General features: G+C 45.9%; 1 long non-coding RNA gene across 1 annotated transcript; it reads right to left on the bottom strand.

The window, feature by feature from the left end:
• Positions 1-468: 468 nt before the first annotated feature.
• On the bottom strand, positions 469-5991 carry LOC140200590 (uncharacterized). Its single transcript, XR_011886668.1, has 3 exons — positions 5696-5991; positions 3503-3600; positions 469-1195 (listed from the first exon to the last, which is right to left on the bottom strand). It is a non-coding gene; the product is annotated as an uncharacterized lncRNA (long non-coding RNA).
• Positions 5992-6333: the final 342 nt, after the last annotated feature.

Raw genomic sequence — 6333 nt, 5'->3', positions numbered from 1 at the left:
GTCAGCATGGACCAATGGGATTAACAGGGAGGATGCTGGGTTCAGCATGGACCAATGGGATTAACAGGGAGGATGCTGGGGTCAGCATGGACCAATGGGATTAACAGGGAGGATGCTGGGGTCAGCATGGACCAATGGGATTAACAGGGAGGATGCTGGGGTCAGCATGGACCAATGGGATTAACAAGGAGGTTGCTGGGGTCAGCATGGACCAATGGGATTAACAAGGAAGTTGCTGGGGTCAGCATGGACCAATGGGATTAACAGGGAGGATGCTGGGGTCAGCATGGACCAATGGGATTAACAGGGAGTATGCTGGGGTCAGCATGGACCAATGGGATTAACAGAGAGGATGCTGGGGTCAGCATGGACAAATGGGATTAACAGGGAGGATGCTGGGGCCAGCATGGACCAATGGGATTAACAGGGAGGATGCTGGAGTCAGCATGGACCAATGGGATTAACAGGGAGGATGCTGGGTTCAGCATGGACCAATGGGATTAACAGGGAGGATGCTGGGGTCAGCATGGACCAATGGGATTAACAGGGAGGATGCTGGGGTCAGCATTGGATCAGTGGGTTGAAGAACCTATTTCCATCCTGCGTTACTCTATGAGAGAAGACAGCAGGGAAATGTTTCAAATCAGACAGGCATTGTCTATTGATGATATCTTCAAAAGGTGATGCCTCAAAAGGGCAGCATCCATCACTAAGGACCCCCATCACCCAGGACATGTCCTCTTCTCATTGTTACCATCAGGGAGGAGGCGCAGGAGCCTGACGACAGACACTCAACAATTCAGGAACAGCTTCTTCCTCTCCGCTGTCAGATTTCAGAACCGTCCGTGAACCCATGAACACAGCCTCACTTGCCTTTGCTCTCCTCTGCATTACTAGTTTAATTTATTTTTGCTGTATTAGATATATATTTCTTACTGTAATTTCTAGTTTTTAAATTAAATATTGCAGCAAAACAAGCAATATCATGACGTTCTTGGTCTGGGATGGACAGGCAGTCCAACGAGGAAAGGTTGCACAGGTTGTATCCAGAGGAATTTAGAAAGATGAGAGGAGTGGGGATGTCATGCCAAAGTGAGTTTATTGTCATCTGCACAAGTCCACGTGTGCACAGATACAATGAGAAACTCCCCTGCAGCAACATCACCGGTGCAGAGTGTCAGATAAACAGCGGTCACTGGAAACATAGAAATTAAACAAAAATTATGCACAAGCTTTACAAAAAAGAACACATTTGGATAAACAAAAGCAATGTTCATTGTAATTCAAGGTGATCAAAGTGGTCACAAACATGAGAGATTCTGCAGGTGCTGGAAATCCAGAGCAACACACACAAAATGCTGGAGAAACTCAGCAGGTCAGGCAGCATCTACGGGGAGGAATAAACAGTTAACGTTTTGGGCTGAGACCCTTCATCAGGACAAAGGAAGGGGTAAGAAACCAGAACAAAAAGGTGGGGGGAGGGGAAGGGTGCGAGCCGGCAGGTGGCAGGTGAGACCAGGTGACGGGTCGGGGGGACTGAAGTGAGATGCTTCACTGTATAAGACTATAACACATAGGAACAGAATTAGGCCATTTGGCCCATCGAGTCTGCACCGCCATCCATCATGGCTGAGTTATTACCCTCTCAACCCCATTTTTCTGCCTTCGCCCCTAACCTTTGACACCATGACTAATCAATAACGTATCAACCTCTGCTTTAAATATACTCCTCAGTCATCTGTGGCAATGAATTCTACGGATTCACCTCTCTCCAGCTAAAGAAATTCCTCCTCTTCTCTGTTGTAAATGGATTTTGTTCTGAGGCTGGCCCCTCTTGTCCTAGACACCCCCACTCCAGGAAACATCCTCTCCTCATCCACTCTATACAGGCCTTTCAATATTCAATACATTTCAATGAGATCCCCCTTCATTCCTCTAAACTCCAGTGAGTACAGGCCCAGAGCCATCAAACAGTCCTCATACATTAACCCTTTCCTTCCTGGATCATTCTTGTGAACATTCTCTGAACCTTCTCCAATATCAATGCATCTTTTTCTTAGATAAGGGGCCCAAAACTGCTCTCAATACTCCAAGTGTACTCTGACCAAATGTCTTATGAAGCCTCTGCATCACATCCTTGCTTTTATATTCTAGTCGTCTGGAAATAAAAGCTAACATTGCATTTGCCTTCCTCACAACCACCTCAACCTGCTGATTAACCTTTAGGGAATCCTGCATGAGGACTCCCAAGTCCTTCTGCACCTTTGAATTTTGAACTTACTACCTCAAAACTTCCTGACCCTCCACATGGTAAATGCGGGCTCACTCTTAAGTTTTAAGAATAAATTGGATAGATACATAGATGGGAGAGGTTTGGAGGGTTATGGACTGGGTGCAGGCCAATGGGACTAGTGGAATAAAGTTTTAGCACAGACTAGAAGGGCTGAATGGCCTGTTTTCCCTGCTGTAGTGTTCTATGGTTCTAGAAGAGTTAAGAGGGCCTGAGTGGGGAATAGAAGAAGAGGAATTGGGGGAGGGAAATAACTTTTTACTGGAAGTAGGAGAAATCAATGTTCATGCCATCAGGTTGGAGGCTACACAGATAGAATACAAGGTGTTGCTCCTCCACTCTGACTGTGGCCTCATCACGGCAGAAAGGGAGGCTGTGGGCAACTTCCTGGGTGTCAAGATCTCTGAGGATCTCACCTGGTCTCAACATATTGATGTAGTCATAAAGAAGGCAAGACCGTGGCTATACTTTATCAGGAGTTTGAAGAGATTTGGCATATCAATAAATACACTCAAAAACTTCTACAGATGTACTGTGGAGAGTATTCTGACAGGCAACATCATTGCCTCGTATGGAGGGGCTACTGCACAGGACTGAAAGAAGCTGCAGAAGGTTTTAAATCTAGTCAGCTCCATCTTGGGCACTAGCCTACAAAGTACTCAGGACATCTTCAGGGAGCGGTGTCTCAGAAAGGCAGCGTCCATTATTAAGGACCTCCAGCACCCAGGGCATGCCCTTTTCTCACTGTTACCATCAGGTAGGAGATACAGAAGCTTGAAGGCTCACACTCAGCGATTCAGGAACAGCTTCTTCCCCTCTGCCATCCAATTCCTAAATGGACATTGAACCTTTGGACACGACCTCACTTTTTAAAAAATATACAGTATTTCTGTTTTTGCACATTTTTAATAATCTATTCAATATATGTAATTGATCTGCTAGATTATGTATCGCATTGAACTGCTGCTGCTAAGTTAACAAATTTCACGTCACATGCCAGTGATCATAAACTTGATTCTGATTTTGAATAGGAATGGGAATCAGAATTAAATAAATCATCCTCTGTTTCTCTTCTATTACCACAAGGGGGCAGCATGGTAACGTAGCGGCTGGTACAACGCTTCACAGCACCAGTGACCTGGGTTCAATTCGGAGACAGGAGAACCCGGAGGAAACACACACGTTCACAGGGAGAATATACAGACTCCTTACGGATAACGTTGGGATTCTGAATTCCAACGGCCCAAGCTAGAATAGCATCGCGCTGACCGCTATGCTACCGTGGCACTGTATCTGACGCAGGGTGAACTCTGTATTAAAGATAAAAGGTAGCTTTATTAGTCTGAAGCAGTGGATGTACGATAGCACCTTACTCGCTAATGAACTACAGCACTAAATGAGGCCATTCACCCTATCAGGCCCATGGTGCTCCCAGCAGGCCCAATCCCCCTGACAACTTGTTCCTTCTCCGATACCCTTAACTCCTTCTGTCATTGAGTCATATTGACTGGGCAGGAGGAGAAGATGGCTGCACAACGCTCCAGTGAAATGATACTGTATTTGCAAGTAGGGTGCCGTGCACAATCCTGATTTGATGGAGACAGCCATGAGAGCACAGAGGAACATCTGGAGTAAGTTCTGAAATGCCCAGTTCGCTGCTGCTGCTACTGTGCGATTGAAAATCTCTGGAGGGAAGGCCCCAAAATCCCCGGCTTTGCCTGCTGTGGTGACTGGGGCTGGGGTCGAAGCGTTCGGCAGAGATGGTGCTCGGTTCTCGGTGTCGGAGGGCTGGTCGGAGCTCGAAGTTTTCGGACGACTCAGAGTCGGACTGTGGTCGGGTATGGCAGGGAGAGTTTTCTTCCTTCTCCCGTCTACCTGAGATGTTGGACTTTCGAGAGACTTTGAACTTTTTTACCCTGCTCATGGCCTGGTCTTCATCAAGTTATGGTATTGCTTGCAGGGTTGTAACTATATGTTATAATTATGTGGTTTTTGTCAGTTTTTCAGTCTTGGTCTGTCCTGTGTTTCTGTGATATCACACTGGAGGAATATTGTATCATTTCTGAATGCATGCATTACTAAATGACAGTAAAAGAGGACTGCGCGTCCTCATAATCTAATCTAATATAGTCATAGAATTAGTAACCCTAACTGTACGTCTTTGGAATGTGGGGGGAAACCGGAGCACCCGGAGGAAAGCTGTGAGTTCACAGGGGAGAACGTACAAACTCCTTGCGGATGGTAGTGGGAACTGAACGCTGGTTACTGGCGTGGTAAACTGTTACACATGGCTATGTTTTATCGTACCACCTTCGAAGGGGCCGTGGATCGAGAGAGAGGTCAGATGGTGTGACCTGGTGTTACGTTCGGACTCCAGCTACCATGTTCTGAGCTCTGTGCATTCTTGGCAAAGCTCGGGCACAAAGAGTTAACCAGCTAGGCTTTAATCCCCACAAAGTGACCTGTGGACAAATGGGCGATTGATCGATTGATGAACTTGGGACACGGTGAGAAGCCGGGTGAGGAGAGACCTGGGGAGTATGGTCACAGAGTGGCTTTTGATAACTTGATTTGGAAAAATAACTTTGAAACAAGAAATGTAAAACTGCATTCAAAGAAACTCTTCAAACCTACATAAAGTATTCTTGATGAGGTTAAGGCAAAAGGTACAGTTAGTTCAAACGAAAACACTGCCTGTCCAAATACTTCAGTCTGTTTACTTGAGGGGGGAATGTGCCCAGCCTCTATAGATCTGGTTTTAAATTAGCACTGTGGTTTGATGTTGCCCTGGGTGAAGGTGAACAACTATGTTGGAACGTAGGAAAGTGAGGTGAATGGCCTTATGGAAGTGTTTAAAATTATGAGAGGTATAAAGAAGGTTGACTGTAAAAGTCTTTTCACCCGAAGTGGGGAGTCCAAAGCTAGGGGCCAAATTGCCTTGGAATTTTTAAAAGGTTCAGGATACAAGGTTTGAAATCTCAAACCTTTACAGGGGTGAGGGCAGACGAGCAAGAACTTGTCTTGAGGTTAGTCATCGCAACCCCATGGCAAGGTTACCAGCTGGTGGCTCCTAGGTTTAATTTGTTTTTGTTAACTGGTCTACATTAGTGAGACCATATCTTCCTCACCAACAGTGGGATCAGTCCATCTTTCCCCTTCGTTAGTTCAAGGGGAAAATATCAAAGAAGGGGAGAGAAAAGAGCCCACCCCAGGACTCCCTAAGGAAAGGTTTAGGAGGCTGCTGCCAGGTCCAGGCGGTCTGAGTTCTAGGGAGAGTGTTAGATACATGGGTTATGACCAAGTGAAAAGTCGCTTAGCACTTCAGTGCTAGGGTGTTAATTAGGCGCATCCAATTAGCAAAAATAGTGAAAAGAAAACTGCCAATACTTACAAAAAGATACCTACCAGAAAACACAGCAATAGGTCTGTTGTCCAGTGTGAAGTCCCAGGACACTCCGAGCTCCCCCACACCTCCTGACGGTGGAGAGCTCCTTTTTGTTTCAATAGGGCACACCATCTCGAACTGCCAACAAATTTAACTCAAGACTACACATGAATCAGAATACGATGCATCCCACAATGTAGTTACAATCATATTGCACAATAAAGAGAAGCAGCTACCTTAAGACCACCAGATATAGAAGCAGTAGGCCATTCAGCCCATCGAGTCTGCTCCTCCATTCAATCATGGGCTGATCCAATTCTTCCAGTCATCCCCACTCCCCTGCCTTCTCCCCATATCCTTTGATGTCCTGGCTAATCAAGAACTTTCTACCTCTGCCATAAGTACGCCCAATGACTTGGCCTTCACAGCTGCTTGTGGCAACAAATTCCACAGATTTACCATCTTCCGACTAAAGTAATTTCTCCACATCTCTGTTCTAAATGGACATCGTTCAATCCTGAAGTTGTGCCCTCTTGTCCTAGACTCCCCTACCATGGGAAATAACTTTGCCATATCTAATCTGTTCAGGCCTTTTAACATTTGGAATGTTTCTGTGAGATCCTCCCTCATTCTCCTGAACTCCAGGGAATACAGCCCA

This window comes from Mobula birostris, chromosome 7 (assembly GCF_030028105.1).
Source record: "Mobula birostris isolate sMobBir1 chromosome 7, sMobBir1.hap1, whole genome shotgun sequence".
In the NCBI taxonomy this organism is placed as follows: domain Eukaryota; kingdom Metazoa; phylum Chordata; class Chondrichthyes; order Myliobatiformes; family Myliobatidae; genus Mobula; species Mobula birostris.
The sequence above is the reverse complement of the archived record's forward strand: the minus strand, read 5'-3'. Positions and strand labels throughout refer to the sequence as shown.